The sequence below is a fragment of the Melozone crissalis genome, unplaced genomic scaffold, assembly GCF_028551555.1.
Source record: "Melozone crissalis strain CALT ecotype California unplaced genomic scaffold, PUWL_Pcris_2 ptg000043l_1, whole genome shotgun sequence".
Taxonomy (NCBI): domain Eukaryota; kingdom Metazoa; phylum Chordata; class Aves; order Passeriformes; family Passerellidae; genus Melozone; species Melozone crissalis.
This window is the reverse complement of record NW_026535821.1, coordinates 736,097-752,545: the sequence shown is the minus strand read 5'-3', so window position 1 is coordinate 752,545 and position 16,449 is coordinate 736,097.

Here is a 16,449-nt window from a genome sequence, read left to right as displayed (position 1 = left end):
CTGGCTCCTTCGCAGGCCGCGTGGCAGGGACAGGAGGAGTGGGATGGAGCACCTGTTGGGGCTGGTGGCAAGACTGTGCTCTTCCTGGCATCCTTTCCAGAATGTATCGACCTCCTCTGTCATCTCTTCTGTGCTGAGAAACACTTGGAATAGCAGATGCACAAATAGGCGGGGGAAATACACCTTCAATATACATGGGACAGGGGGCTCCTGGAGGATCTTCCACATCACCACAGTTGCCTGCAAAGGACAAAGCCCCTGAGACAACGTTCAGTGCTGAGGTGTCCGTGTGGCAGGGCCCGAGTGTGGCTGGGAGAGGCCCGGAGAGACCATGGCAGGGGGAGCATGGGGCCTGGTGGGCCTGAAGCTGCCACTGGGCAGGGTTTCAGGCCAGCGCCTGAGGCAGGGAGATGCAGTGGGGGAAGGAGAATGGAGAGCTGCTGGAGAGGGAGCCTTGGGGCCAGCAAAGGCCAGTGTCAGAAACTCACAGCCAGGGCAAAGACACCCGTTTCGTCCCCATCGGAGGTGCACGTGCTGTGCTCTGGCCAGCTCCCCAGCACATCCAGGAGGATCAGCTGCGCCAGCTCCGCAGTCCTGGCTGAGCCCATGATGGTCTTCCACATGGCCATGGCAGCTCTGTGGGGTCAGAGCAATGTCTCAGGGGGGTCTCAGACACAGCAACGAGGGGAGCTGAGCTGGTTGCCAGTTCTGCCTCTGCCCACTGGCCCTGGCCAGCAACACCCAGGCAGCCCAGCCCTGTGGGGACAGAGCCCTGAGGGGCAGGGAGGGAGCATGGCAGCAGGCTCAGGGGCTGACATGGCAGGGCTGGGAAAGGCAGCAGTCAGAGGGCCCTGGAAGTCTCTGTTGGTCAGACAACTGGGCCAGGCTGTACAGGGTGATGGGCTGGGGAGGCCTGAGCCCTCTTGGCAGGTGGGCCCCATACCTGTCACAGGACGGGGCTACACGCAGGAGCGTGATGACTGCGTCATCTGCCTCTGCTTTGGTGAGATCCAGCAGGGCCTTGTCCAGCCTGTGCTCATCACAATCATTGGCCATGATCCTCTGGTGGATGAACCTCACCATGGCGGGCACCTGGAAAAGGCACAGGGAGACTTTGAAAGCTGCCAGAGGGAGCAATGTTCCCAGCTTCCCCAGAGAAGTGCTTCCCTTCCCAGCGCACTGCCATGCGGCCCCAAAGGCTCACAGCAACCAGCATGTGTGGCTTGGGAGGCCAAGCAATTCCTGGGAGGATCAAACCCTGCCCACAGGCTGCTTACTTGGTTTGGATAGTAAAAATCTTCTTCTACAAGCATACACAGGAGGGCCGCGCTGGGAGCGTGTCTTGGTTTGGAAGATGGGCGAGTAGGGTCTGAGGCCAGTGCCCATGGCGATGGTCTCTTCTTCCTGCATTCTCCTCATGAATTTGCAGACGAGCTGTAGGAGAAGCGCAGGAAGCCGGGGATGTTGAATGGAGTGCTGCACACATGGTGCTCGGCTGAGCAGGGACAGCAGGCCCAGCCCAGGTGGGGGTGGCTGCAGGTACCTGCGCTGTCCTGCGGAAGCGGCCATGGCTGGACCCAGGTGTCCAAGGTAGCCCCACAGGATCTTTAGGAAGGGCTCAGACCATCAGCGAACGCTGCCCTGCTCTGTGGGCTCAGGGCAGCAGAAGGAGCCCCCAGGGCTGCTGACGCAGCCGCGCTGGGAAGGGCACGGGCCTTCCAGGGAAGCTGACACGGCCTCCTTGGGACACATCCCGGCTGGTGGCCATCCTAAACCCACGGGTGTGACTCGCACAAGGAACATATGAGCCCGGGCACCAATGCTGCTCTGAGCCCTGGGGCCCGGGCAGCGCTGACATCAGCAGCTGTGGCAGAGTCCCCGGCCAATCAGAGCTGCCACCCCCCGAGCCCTGGCAGCGCTGGTGCCCGTCTCCTGCCCCAGAGACCTGTGCCACCTGGGGCTTCTGTGCCACAGGGAGCCAAAGCCCACATGCACTGGGGGCTGTGCTCCTTCCTGCAGGGGCTGATGGTCGGAGCACCTGGAGTAACTGCTGGAAATACTTGGTCTGTGTCACATGATGCTGCTCCTTCCTGAAAGGATTTTTTCTCATGGAAGGCATTGGCAGTAGCACCACAACACCATCCATTTCTGAGTTTCTCAGGATAATCAGATTTCAATGGAACACTGTGCTTTTCTGACTCTGTTTCCTGCATTCTGAAAAAAAAAAAATCATCCCAGCCTCTGATATTCTAGGCTCCTGTCACTGCCTCTCTGGTGGTGGCCGCTCATGTCCAAACAAAACTGCGTCCCTGTTGAGCATGGCAATGGATGGCCACCAATAGGGAGGTTCCCCAGGGAACATCAAGGCAGACACCTGGGGATATGCAGTGGATAGGCATAACTGTGGTAGGAGAAGCTGTTCTGTGTCTCTGATTATGGTGCTGAAGCCCAAAACCTAGGCAAGAAAACAGCCCTCCATGGTACAAGGCCTATGCAGCTGGTATTTGTTTATTCAGTGCCAGGAGTGAGGGGCATTGCTGCACCACAAACTCACTCATCCATTCTTTGAACAGTTCAAGCTTTTATACGTGTTTTACTTCATGTGCACATTATACTTTCCTCACTACACATTGCAACATATTTTCTAATCCCACCATGATGCAAGCCCTTGTAGCACATGCACGGTTTCTGCACAAGCTGGTCATCAGCCTCTGGTGGTCGTTTGGGATGAAGGCTCGTAAGACTTCCTTGGGCTTGAGCACTCCACGCCTGCTTCTTGTGCATGCTCTATAGGATTGTCTGCTCAAATAGCCAGTGGTCAGCTTTTGCAGATAGCTTGTTCTGCTAAATTTGCTGATTTCCAAAAGGTGCTTCATTCACATACCCTGTTACAAAGTAGCTACTTCCTTCTGCACAGCTGCAGCTTTTTGTGTAGCTCAAGCATTCTCTCCTTGCCTAGGCATCAAGTCCACCATTTCTTTTATCCTTTGCAAATTCTCTGGCAACTATAGTCTTGTTGTGGTCTCAAAATATTTACCTGTTTTGATCCTGTATCTCATTTTATTTTGCTTCCATTTGTGATATGTGGTGGCAGTTTGTTTACAATACCATATAAAACACTGGCTCATCATGCAGGTTCCTAAGAGTGGTATTCCAGTTCCTAAAATTCCTACAAAAAGTTGTGTAGGCCAGTTCAGATTAGGTAGCCAAGATATCAGAGTTTCCCTCAAATGTTTGCTCCAAGATGTAATGCCTTGGCTTACTGCAGGGAGTACTTTTGCCTGTTGCCCAATGGCATGGATATCCTTTGCTGTTTGCCCTGATTGATCTATATCAGTGCAACAACTGGCATTAATTAGAATACAAACTCCTCCCATTTGGCTGTTACCATTTCTAACACCCTGAGGCTTTGAAAGTCTACTTCTTTTAGTGAGTCTGTTTCTGTTTGTAGTCTTTCTAAGGCGTCTGCTGTTGAATTAGCAATCAGTTCTGTTTTGGCTGAGATGTTTGAAATTGCGTTTTCCAGTTGTGCAATTCCTAAACATGGGAGCTACGCCCTCAAAAAACTGTGAAAACTGTTGCTGTATCACACTACTAGGTTACTGGGTGTTCTCTTAGTGAGCCTGTTCTTCCACAGTCCTTGAATAATACCTGCCATTTTATGAGTGTCTGATTTATACCTGTAACCAAGGGATAAGGGATCCCATGTACATTGGCCAGTCCAGTTACCTGCTAATGCCTTTAATGCTATTCCATTCCCTCAAATGCACCCAGATGCATCAGGAAGAAGGCAGTTGGTGTTAATTCTCACTGACTTGTTTCCCGTATGTCTATCAAAAAGACAGTTTTTCCATGGTCACTCACTGGCTGAGTGCCTCTGACCCACCCAGCTGTGTTACTGGAAAGGCTGCTGAGATTTGTTCCAGACTTGTTCAGCCCTGTGTATCTGTGACTGACTCGTTGAGAGGCAGTAACTGGAAAAGGGGCTTTCCCAAGAAGATCCTGCCTGTCTACACTGAGCACTAGCATTGTGGAAGCTGTGGGGGTTCAAATCTGACCAATTGCTGGATGGTAGCCCCGTTAAGGGAAGCTTCCATTGTTGCACCTCTCCGCAAAGCCTGCAATCCCTGAGTCCTGTAAAATTAGCTATGTTTCCTGTTAGTGTTACACAGGTGTTAACATCAAAGGCACTGACAGTGTAACCAATGAAAAAGACAGTGAAATACATGGTGAATTAAATGGTTTAGGAGTGAATTTCCGTTTTAGTCCATGATCCCCAACAGGTTTGGTCGCCCAGGGTTTAGTTGGTGATTTCTTGAATCAAGAAGATTGAAGGGGTGTAGTGATTCCAGGCAGGTCTTTCCTTTACTCAAACGCATAAAGGTAGACAGGAGTAGTTGAAACAGTCCATCCCACTTTTCCTGCAGAGGATCACCTGTAAAATTCTTAACACACACCCAGCCACCCGGATCAACTGCATGCAATTTATGATCTGGCTGCTTAGATTGATTCTCAAACACAGTACTAAACTTCTGGTGCAATTGTTTGTTTGTAGCCATTAAATAGTCATAGATATATTGACTACCATCTTGAGCCAAATTTTCATCATGAGTGACATTTAATCCATAAGGTCTGCCATAAAGCATTTCAAATGGGCTTTTACTTTGGAGCTGGGTTTTATTGAGTCTAATAAAGGCAATAGGTAGAGATTGATACCAAAATAAATGCACTTCTTGCCAAATTTTAGCTATCTGTTGTTTGATCATATGATACAGCCTTTCTACTTGACCACTAGCTTGTGTTCTGTAGGGCATGTGAAGCTGCCATTGGATTCCTAATGCATTGCTGACAGCTTGCACCATTTGAGATGGCACAGGAATGAGATCCTCTGTCAGAGGATATTTCTCTAGGTGCACCAAACCTAGGTATGACCTCATTCAACAATACTTTTATTAATTCTCTAGCTTTCTTTGTCCTACAAGGGAATGCTTCTGGCCACCCAGAGAAAGTATCAGGAAGTACCAACAAATATTGGAAACCTCCCTTTCTTGGGAGTTCAGCAAAATCTATTTGCCACAAGTCTCCAGGAAAAGCTCCTCTGCTCAAAACACCTTGTTCTAGCCTGACTGTTGGATTTGGATTATTCTTCAAACAAGTCACACATTGTGATCCTTCTTTAACAGTGTTCTGCAAGCTTGGGCCTGCAATTCTTACCTTTAGGTATTGGTTTCTGCTCCCCAGCCAGTCTTATCATGTTCAGATTTCACATACTGTCTCGTTTACTTCTCTGGTATTATTAGTTGACCTGTTTCTAATTGTCCCCAACCATTTTCTGAACGTTTTCCTTTGCTTTCATTAATCCATTTATAATGAGAACGTTGGTATTTTTATGGCTGCTTAGTTGATACTGCAGTAGGTATAAGAGCTGCAACAAGAGGTTCATTTCTTTCAGCAGTGATTTGAACTTCATAATCTGCAAATCTGTCACCTGCTTCCAGGAGGGTGTTACCTTTAGAGTGCCCTCAGCAATGCACAGTTGCCACTTGCAATGGGAGCTCCACCGCCTCGGGGAGCCTGAGGATTTCAGCTGCATATTTGATCATCTTCTCTTGTGCAGTCAGGAGTTCTCTTTCTCTACATATGGCTCGGTGGGCATGAACAATTCCATAGGCATGTTTGGAATCAGTCCAAACATTAACTTCCCTTCCTTTTGCCACTTCTAATGCCAGAGGGAGGGCTATCAGCTCAGCCTCTTGAGGTTCCTGCTTGAAATGGCTTTGACTCGATTACCTCTGAGACTGTGCTCACAGTGTAGCCCGCCATTTGCACTCCCTGTCTCCCAAAACTGCTGCCATCACAGCAGCAGTTCATGGCTGAACCAGTTCATGACATCTGGGAGCGGCTGTGCCTCTGGATTTTGGCGGCTGGAGCGCACAGCTTCCACAGCCTCTAGGCAGTCGAGTACTACAGGTTCAGCTTTGGACTTTCCTTGCAGAGAAGTGGCGGGGTTAACAATATTGGTCACTTGATTCCAGTATCATCAGATTTGGCCAGGACTGCTTGGTAGTTCAGGAACCTCGAGGAAGACAGCCAATGGTTCCCTTTCTGATCTAAAACAGCCAACACTGTGTGTGACACTGAGACACTCATCTTTTGTCCTGTGTAAACTTCCTTGCTTCTTCAATGTTCATGATCACTGCTGCTACTGCCCTGAGGCAGGCAGGCCAGCCCTTTCTCACAGTATTGAGTTGTTTAGAAATCAGGCCACTGCCCATTTGTAAGGACCCAGGTGTTGTGCCAGAACCCCTAAAGTTATTCTCTCTCTCACTGGGAATAACCAAAACGGCTTGCTCTCATCAGGCAGCCCCACAGCAGGGGCCCTCATGAGTTCACGCTTCAGTTCTTCAAAGGCCCTGTTCAATTCAGGCGTCCATATCATGGTATTTTTAGAGATTTTCACCAATTTGTATAAAGGTTTCATGATCAATCTGTAGCTGTATATGCGCAGTTGGCACCCAGCTGTCATTCCAAGGAAAGCAGGGAGTTATCCTAAGGTTTGTGGTCGAGGTGTCTGCAAATTGCTTCCTTCCAGGCAGTTCCCAAAGACTGTTATCCTCCCGAGACCCCATCTCCACTTGTTGCTTGTTGTATTGTGTTTTGATCTGTTGTAGTTGCATTAAGCTGTACTTTGGTTTGCTGCAGTTCCTCCCTGTTACAGTGCTTCTGCCCCCGTTGCCTCCTCCCTCCTTTTTAATGTCAATCTCGCTGCCTCCTCCCCTGGTTCCCTGAAAACTGCCTTGCCATCCCCTCAACCCCTCCCCTGTGTCCTGTCTGTCACTCCACAGCCCATCCCTTCCCTCCAGAAACTTCCTCCAAGGGCGTCAAGTGATAGGTTCAGGCACTGGGGCCCCTCCCCCGGTTTACCCAAATTGGTTCCCCTATATGTCTGTTTTCCTGCTGCCCACGCCCTCCTGTAATTCCATTGGCAGATGGGCGATCCCCTCCCCTGTTCACTCACCCCTTTATAACACCTTGCACAGCCCAGTTCTCTGTCTGCAGTTGGCTGGATCCCAAGGATTGCAGATCTCCTTGGAGCTCTCTAATAAAGCTGGACTTTGGCCCCAGCTGGAGTCCCCTCTCCTTCTCCTTGATTTGGCCCCAGCTTGGTCTGTGGCTGCTTTGAACCTCCTCTGCCTCTGCTATTTTGGCCCCTGCCTCTGCTTCATCCACGCCCACGTCCTCTCCCTGGGGCTGATCCAGAGCTGCCACCGTGGCTGCAGGGAGCTCTTTTCCTTTTTTTCTGTCTTTAATATCATACACCTTCTGTGCTTTTTTCATTAATGCCTTTAACTCTCTCTTTACAGGCTCTTTCTGCTTCTGAAGTTTCTGCCTGACGTCTGGGCTAGATTGCCCTGACATCAGGGAAATGAACTGCTGCTTTCCCATATCCAACCAGGGATCCAGGGCTGTGTGTTTACGTGCAGCTGCTCAGAGCCTGTCCACAAAGTCAGTGGGTGACTCGTGCTGTCCCTGTGTAACATTATCTTTTACTAACCAATTTATTGCTTTTGGAATGGCATTTTTTAATTCAAATTTGACTAGTTCTTGGTATCTGGTTTACATTGCACAGCTGCCTGTATCGTTCGTGTCCCACAAAGGATTTACAATAGGAAACAACTGGTGCACTGTACCTTTTAAGGCTCCACTAGCAATTTGTCCCTGCACATGGGCTCTGGCTGTCTTTATCACCAATTCTTTTGCTGGTTTTCTTAGCTCTGTCAGCATGAAATCACTATCACCTCAGTCTGGGTCTTGATTTTTGACTATGAACTCAAATCATTTTGCTACTTTGCTGGGGTTTTCAATATCCATTTTAACTTTTTCCTGCCAATGATTCAGGTCATTAGTAGAAAAGTAGAAGTTCACCCACATGGCTTCACCTGGGGGACCCACTAATTGCCTTAAGGGGGAGACAAAAGGCACAGCTTTGTTGGTTTGATTCCTTGTGTTGGTTGTCCCTGGGGTCTCTGAAATTGTCCCCTCACCAGGATTATTCATCTCATCCTCACTGCCATTTGGGTTTAATTCAGGGGGCGGAGTGGTTGGGTGAGGGGAAATGTACCCGAGCTGGCCTGGGGTAACTCGGCTGTAAGTCTTGGACACCTAGAAATCAATTTCCTCGTGCTTTTTAGCCAATTTCAAACATCTCTGCCCTATGTTACATGCAGACCAACATCGCTTCATTTCCTGCCTGTTATCTCTTTCCAAAGTTAGGACTAAAGGGTCCTGTGGGGCCAAATAAAAGCCACATTCTTTCTGCCATTCAGGTTTATTCTTCAGGGAAAAAAACATGTCTGCATATATCACTTGATCTCATTTTTCCTCTTTTCTTAAAAATAACATCAACTGTCAGAATGTATGATAATTTAAAGTTCCATTAGGGGATCACTTTTCACCACTTTCTAACTGATACCAAGGCTACCATTAGGTAGAGTATTTAATCAGATTAGCTTTCTTTGAAAAATTACCCTCTGGGATTCCTTCCAAATCTTTCTCATGTGCTAAAATACATTCTAGTGGACTCTTTTCAATAACATTTTTACTTCTTGTGTTACTCATTCTTAATGCTATCTAAATCTTGAAACATATCAGTATGTGTTAGTACTTCTCTTTTCCTTCTCCTTATGCCCTGTATACTGCACCTAACACACACTGGGTGTCTCCGAATCACCCAGCACCAATATTCTTTTTTATAGTCCTAACAAGCAATGGACACAAAAGGATTACACGTTCCACACAATCTACAAGGAACTGGGGTATGATCGGAGATAAAACAAGTTTCTTACAACACTGCCTAAAATAATACTCAGGAATAGATCTCATGTAAACCTAGAGTTCACAACCCTTGCTTTTTATGTAGTGTCTAAAAGCTTGGGTGACTGCTCGATGTTGTTCAAACACTTCTCAACCTCAGATGGGCTTGGTGCTGTGCCCGTTTCCCTGGGGTGTTGCAGTTTGTGTTTATTTATCAGTTATGGTATAATAGTTTTTTTTAATGTACCTCATGTTTTCCCCAAGTTGATTTACCCCTAGGTTTTTCCCTCCCTCAAAGCTGTCCCTCATGCCATGCCCCACTCTTTGTTCCAGCTCCTTCCCTGCCTGTCAAGATGACCCAGCTCTTTATTCCTGAACCTTCCCTGTCAGTTTTGTCTTGGACCAATCCCTGGCTGCACCACGCCTTTGGAATTCCCCTATTGCAGGAAACCCCACTGGCCCATGGGACCTACCCTCTCCTCTCATCTGTCCTAACTAGTCCCAAGCAACTGATGTAATCCCCTCGCTCCTCCCCTGCAGATTCCTTCTTGCTCAATCCTTTGTATCCACCCCCTGAGCTGTACCCCTATAAAATCCCATGCACAGAAGTGCTCATGGCTCTTTGCTTCTGAATCCTTCCCTTAGAATAAACCTTTGCCTGTGGAACCTCACATTCGAGGAGCCTCCTCCTTCTGTTTTGCCTGGTTCATGCTGCAGTTATCAGATCCTGAACCACTGAGCAGTGGCTCACCAGGTTCAGCCGCGGGCAGAACCCACGCCTTGGCCGTTCCCCACTCCTGGCACAGTGCCGGAGTTTTCCCAAGAGCCAGCCTGGGCTCCGCTGGGCTGCATCAATGGGGAACCTGTGCCAGTGCCCGACCGTGCTCTGGGTGAAAAACCTTTTCCTGATATGGGAATGAAACTTGCCCTGTCCCAGCTCCCTGCCCTTTTCTCGAGTCCTGTCACTGGTCCCAACAGTGACGAGAGCTGCAGCAGCCCCTCTGATTCCCCTCAGGAGGAGGTTGAAAACCACAACAATGCCCTTTACTCTCCTCCAGGCTGAACAGACTAGAGTGGCCTCAGCTCCACCTAGGGCTTCCCCTCCAGACCACGCTTCATCCTTGCAGTCCTCCTCTGCATTCTGGCTAATGGCTTAATATATTTGTATATTGTGGTGGCAAAAACTGCACCTGTCTGCTTACAGCACTTCTCTTGGCTGCTGCTTCAGGGTGTGGGCACCATAATCAGAGACACAGAACAGCTTTTCCTCTCAGAGTTATCCTTATCCTCTGCACTTCCATGTGTCTGCCTTCATACTCACTGTGGAACCTCTCTATTTGTGGCTGTCCATTGCTGTGCTCAGCAGGGACACAGTTTTGTTTGGACATGAGCTGCCTCCGCCAGACAGACAGCAACTGAAGCCAAGAATATCAGAGGCTACGCAGATTCTATTTTTTCCAGAATGCGGAAAAGAGAGCGAGGAAAGCACAGCGTTCCACTGAAATCTGATTGTCCTGGGAAGCTCAGAAGCTGATGGTGTTGTGCTGCTATTGCCAATCCCTTCCATGAGAAAATCCTTTCAGGACTGACTAACAGCTTCTGCCTTCTGACAGACAGCAAGTGTAGACAGCAGTTGCTCCAGGTGCTTCTGCCATCAGCCTCCAGCAGGAAGGAGCACAGCCACCAATGCACGTGGGCTTTGGCTCCCTGTGGCACAGAAGCCCCAGGTGGCACAGGTCTCTGGGGCAGGAGACAGGCACCAGCGCTGCCAGGGCTGGGGGGCAGCAGCTCTGCTTGGGCAGGGACTCTGCCACAGCTGCTGATGTCAGCGCTGCCCGGGCCCCAGGGCTCAGAGCAGCATTGGTGCCTGGGCCCACACATTCCTTGTGCAAGTCACACCCGTGGGTTTAGGATGGCCACCAGCCGGGATGTGTCCCAAGGAGGCCCTGCCAGCTTCCCTGGAAGGCCCCATGCCCTTCCCAGCGCGGCTGCGTTGGCAGCCCTGGGGGCTCCTTCTGCTGCCCTGAGCCCGCAGAGCAGGGCAGCGTTCGCTGATGCTCTGAGCCCTTCCTAAAGATCCTGTCAGGCTGCCTTAGACACCTGGGGCCAGGCATTTCTTCCAGCTTGGGCCACTTTGGCTGGGCTGGGGGCGGCCCCAGGGCAGGCGGCAGTGTGTGCAAGGGCCCTTGGTGACACGCTGCAGCACGGTCACTGTGACATGGAGCCGGTGTCCAAGGTCCCTTTGTGACACGTGGTGACAAAGGAGCTGGCGGTGACAGGAGCAGGCCACAGTGCCCAGAGCACGCGACGGGACAGGACGGGACAGAGCGGTGCCGTGAGGAGCCCCTGCACAGCGCGCTCGTTCGTGTCCTACCCGGAGCTTTTCCGATGCGTTACTTCCACAGGTGACCTCGTGGAAAGACTGCAGGCCTTGCTGATCTGTGGCCTTCCCGAGGTTCTGTTTTGCAGGAGCCTGTGAGGCCAGACTGTGGGACTTGGTGACTCAGAACTTCTCTGAAGCATCTCCCATCCCTGTCGCGCCCTCGAGGACAGACCACAATCCTTGACAGGAGTCTCCTGTCCTTGTGGCAGGAGCCCTTTAGACCGAGTGCAGGACTTGCTGTCCTGCAGCCTTCCTGAGGCTTCTCTCTTGAAGGTGGCTCCCAAGCACAACTGCAGAACTTGGTGACTTGGAGCTTTTCCAAGGCATCTCTCCTGCAAGTTGCCACAAATCCAATCAGAGATATGGAGCAGAGACTCCTGAGAGTGCCAAACTTGGCCTGGGTGGAGGAGGAGGAGGAGGAGGAAGAAGGCCCTGGAGCTGCTCCAGCACTGGAGACCAAGGAGGTGGTGCCATTCCAGCCACCACAGGAGGGTGAGTGGCAGAGCTGGGCCACAGGAATGGTGCCTGTAGCCGGCTTGACCCCATGCCATGCCATGCCATGCCATGCCATGCCATGCCATTCCATGCCATTACATGCCATGCCATGCCATGCCATGCCATCCCCTGGGGACATGCCCACGGACAGGACGGAAGAGGGGCAGGGCAGACACCCCGCAGTGGCCGTGCTCCATCCCCTGGGGCATCCTGGGGCTCTCCCTGCCTGGGCAGAGCAGGGCTAGGCTGTGTTCTCCGGCCTCTCCCACAGCCCCTCAGCTCTGGCTGCGCTCGCTCTTTGCCAGATGCAGCCCTGGAGGGCACACAGGAGCAGGAGTCCAGCCGTGGCCGCTTCCGCAGCACAGCGCAGGTACCTGCAGCCACCCCCACCTGGGCTGGGCCTGCTGTCCCTGCTCAGCCCAGCACCCTGTGTGCAGTGTTCCATGCAACATCCCCGGTTTCCTGCCCTTCTCTTACAGCTTGTTTGCAAATTCACCAAGAGCATTCAGCAGGAAGACACCCGCACTATGGGCACTGGGCACAGAGCGCACTCTGAGCTCCTCAAACTTAAGACCAGCGTCACCCTGATGCATTTGCTTGTAGAGAAAGGTGTTTTCAGGCCAGAACAAGTAAGCAGCCTGTGGCCAGGCTTCAATTCCCCCATGAATCACATGGCTTCCCGAGCCACGCCTGCTGGTCACTGGGTGCTTTGAGGCCATGGCAGTGCAGTGGGAAGGGAAGCATTTCTCTGGGGAAGCTGGAAACTTTGCTCCATCTGGCAGCTTTCCAAGTCTCCTCATGCCTTCTCCAGGTGCACTACCTCCCTGAGCTGTCTCCCAGCTCTCTGCCCTCTCACAGCCACAGCTGCCAGACCAGTGCCCGTGCCCTGTGCTGCTGCCTGGGCCCGGCCTTGTGCGCTGCTGGGCTCCTGCCGGCCGGGTCCCTGTCACTGCCCTGTGCCTTTCAGGTCCTCGAGTGCCTGGACTTGAGGGAATCCAGTGACAGCGTTCTGGAGATCCTGGCCCAGAACCTGCAGAGCGAGCACATGGCCAGGCGTTACTTGGCACTCAGAGGCCTCGTAGTGCTGGGCAAGAATCCCTCCATGGTGAGAAGGGGGCAGTGGCTGAAGCCGTGCAGGCAGCGTGGGGCTGGGCAACGCAGTCGCTTGGCCTTGCCTGGGCTTCGGGCGCTGGGGCAAATGCTCCCAGCTCTCCTGCCTCCCGCTTCTGCTGCCCCAGTGCTTCGGGACAGGCCTTTGGCCTCTGGGCCCTGTGGCAGCAGAGTGGCCTTTCACAAACTTGTGTTCCACACAGGCTGAAAAAATGTGGAGCCTGACTGAAAGTCTCGTGGAGCTCCTGCAGGAAAATGAAAGCAATGTGATCAGGATGAGCATCCTTCTACTGAGATATTTGCTGCTGGATAATGGTGCCCCAATACCCACCCGCATTGCCCTGCAGCTGGCTGAGGCGCTCCTGCCACTCTTTGACCATGTAAGGCTCTGTGCCCACAGCCACGGCCACTGGCTGCTGCCCTGACACTTGGTGCCCTGTGCAAATGCAGGCCTGTGCCCTGGGAGGCCTGAAGCAGCTGATGCTGAGGTCTTTGGCCTTTCCTTTCATCCAGGATGATATCCAGGTGCAGCTGAGCTGCATGTGTGTCTTCCAAGAGATGCTGGACTTGTTAACCAAAGATGGAAGAAAGGCCCTCAAGTCCCAGGTGCGCCAGAGCCTGGTCCCACTGTCCTTCCACTGCCATGATGAGAATCAGATTGTTGCTGAGGTGAGGACCTGTGGCCGGCTGTGGTCCCCCTGGGAGGGGGCTGGGCTGCCTCCTGCCCTGGCACCTTGCGGGCTGCAGCCTCCTCCTGGCTGTGGCACTGGGATGCTCCTGTGCCCTGGCCTGTGGGGCCAACTGTGCCTCTCTGGTGCTCTCCAGGCCTCTCGGGAAACGCTGCATTCTGCAGCCAGATTCCTGAAAAGGAGGGATATTGAACAAATGCTCCAGGTGGATCAGACATGGAGGTTCGGCGAGGGTCTGGTAAGAGCTGCCGCAAATCCCCAGCCTCAGCCTGGAGAAGGCCCCTGAGGGCGGTGCTCAGTGTGCGGGCTGGGCAGCTGTGCTCCCGTCCGCTGCTGCAGCCAAAGGCTTTGCGGGCTCTTCTCCAGGCTCCCGTGGGCCTGAGCCGGGTGCCCATGGAGCCCCGGCCCAGCGGGGCTGCAGGCCGGCACCGCGGCTCCCCGGGCAGCAGCCGGCCCTCTTCCCCCTGCCCTCGGGAGCCCTTGGCCGGCAGCTGCTGGCCGCGCCTCAGGGCTGTGCAGGCAGGGGAGGCCGGGGCTGGTCGCCGGCAGCGCCCTGTCCAGGGGCTGAGCCTGCGCCAACCCTTCCCTCCTGCCGCTCTCTGCAGCTGGCAGAGGACAGGACCAGAGCGGCCAAGCACCTGCGCTGGGCCCTGCGCTACCTGGAGAGCCCACAGGAGCCCCTGCGAGAGGCAGCCATCAGGTTCATGGGTGAGTCCCGAGCCCAGGCTGCCCCTCCCCTCCTCGGCCAGCCGCAGCTTGGCCTCAGCACCGCCGGCTGCCCCGGCAGCGCCAGCCGGGCCCGGCACCGTGGAGCCCCGCCTGGCCTGGGCATTGCTGCTGCTGCCCTCTGGCAGCCGTGGCCTGGGGCGGCAGCGTGCGGCAAGGGCCTGGATGAGCCCTGCCGGGCCAGCAGCCCATGTGGCCACAGTGCCAGCAGCGCCGCTGGCAGGGAGCTGTGCCTCTGGGGCCGTGACAGGCTCTGTGTTCACAGGCATGGCCGGGCGGCACCTGAGGGGGCAGCAGCAAGAGCTGCAGCTTATCTGCACTGGTGAGTGAGGGCAGCGCGCTGACAGCCATGGCTGCCGAGGAGAGCTGCAAGCCCTGCCCCGGCTGTGGAGGGCTGTTCTCCCGTGGGCAGAGCACACTGAAATTTCAGGGCCACATGGGGGACTTGTTGGTTGCAACTTCGGGCTGATCCCCTTGCTCCCTGCTCCCTCCTGGCCATGGAAAGAGCCGGCTGGGATGACCCTTGCAGGGGCCTCTCCTCAGCTCCTGGCAGATTTGGCACCTGACCTTGACTCTGTTCCTCTCTCTTGAAGCCCTGGAAGAAATGGCATATGACAGCAGTCCTGCCATCAGAAATCTGTCAGCTGAAGCTGGGTTCATTCTCCAGACTGTACAGAGGGCTCCCTACTCCACGTGGCATAAGTTGCGAGATGAGTTCCGCAGCGCATGGAAGAAACAGCCTCGCCTGTGCCACAGAGCCTTGCTATTCTGCTGGAACTCTGTGTAAAGTTGATCTGGAAGACTCTTGTCTGCTGGGGCCACTTGAGCCAGCAAGGATTTTCTTTTTATTCAAGATTTTTGTTTTCATATTTTTATTTTTCTTTTGTATGTAAATAAAAATATGTATAATAGACAGACTCCCAGGATCTTTTCCTTGCGAGGATCGGCAGGGCTTAGGGGAGGAGGATGAAAAAGGTGCTTGTGCTCAGCCAGCTGCCCAGGCGTGCAGTGCTGCAGGGGAAATGGCCAGAAGCCCCTTGGCCTTTGCTGGTGCTGCTGAATTCTTTGTGCTGCCCACAGAGTGGATGGACAGGGGCCAGAGCTGCGGGGATCCCTGCCAGAGCCGTGCCTGGAGATGACCACAAGCCCTGTGCCAGGCAGGAAGCGCCATCTGTGTCCTCCTGCCTGTGTGCTGCTGGCTGCCTTGCTGAGGGCTCCCAGGTGCCTCTGGATGGGGCTGCTCTGGAGCTGCTGTGGGGCTGCGGTGTTGCTGCCGGGCAGCTTGGCTGGGCTGGGGCAGCCCCTGAGGGGCTGGGGTGCTGGCAAGCCCTGAGCAATGGGCTGTCAGAGGCCACAAGCAGCCCCCTGGCAGCTGCCTTGTTCCTGCCAGAGTGACTTGCAAGACGGATCCTGGGCACTCTGGAACTGACAGCATCAGTGTTGTTGGAAACAGAAATGCAGGGAGTTCTCAGATCTTTGGGCCTGTTAGCCAAGGACTGCAGTTAAATACAGGATTTGAGCTGAGGCCTTGCAAAGGGCTTCCAAACTCAGGTGCTAGAAGCGAGAATGTAGATTTCTAGTATAAGGCACAGAAACCTTAAGCTAAGTGGAGGAAAGTTTAGCATTTTAGAGTTTAAGATGTAGAAAAAATAAAAGTAGTTGAATCAGTAAACACGAAGTTTAGACTGCAGTGCTGTAGGTTTGTGTGTCAGAACATGATTTCCTAAGAAAGCTTACACTGGAGCATGAGTCCATAGAATGAAATATTGAAGGATTGGGTCAGAAACATACATATCCTTGTTGGCAATGTTTTATTGGCCAATAAATCTTTAAAAGGCCTTTGAACTAGAAGTCTTGTGACCTTCTGAGCCTTGTAGTGGAGATGTGAGCCAAACTCATCCTTCCTATCGATGTAGAAGATAAGAAAAAGAAATGGCATCATCTAAAAAGCTCAGAGGTCTGGTTTCTCGCTCGGTCCAAACCCTTCAAATGCTCCTAAGTGTGATTTAGCCAGAAATAGATGACAAGGACTCTTAATGGTGGCTCTTTGACTCCAAAGCAGCTGCTTTAGAAACTTTCACATAACACTGTGGGGCTAGGTGCCAGAAATAGATCATTTGAAGAAACATTCCCAACTGACTTGAAGAGAGGTTCGTTTGAAGGGTATTTGAGGGGAAACCCTCCCAGCAGAGGTCTGGGCTTTGGCCTGGCTGTGTGTCCTGCTGATTGTGA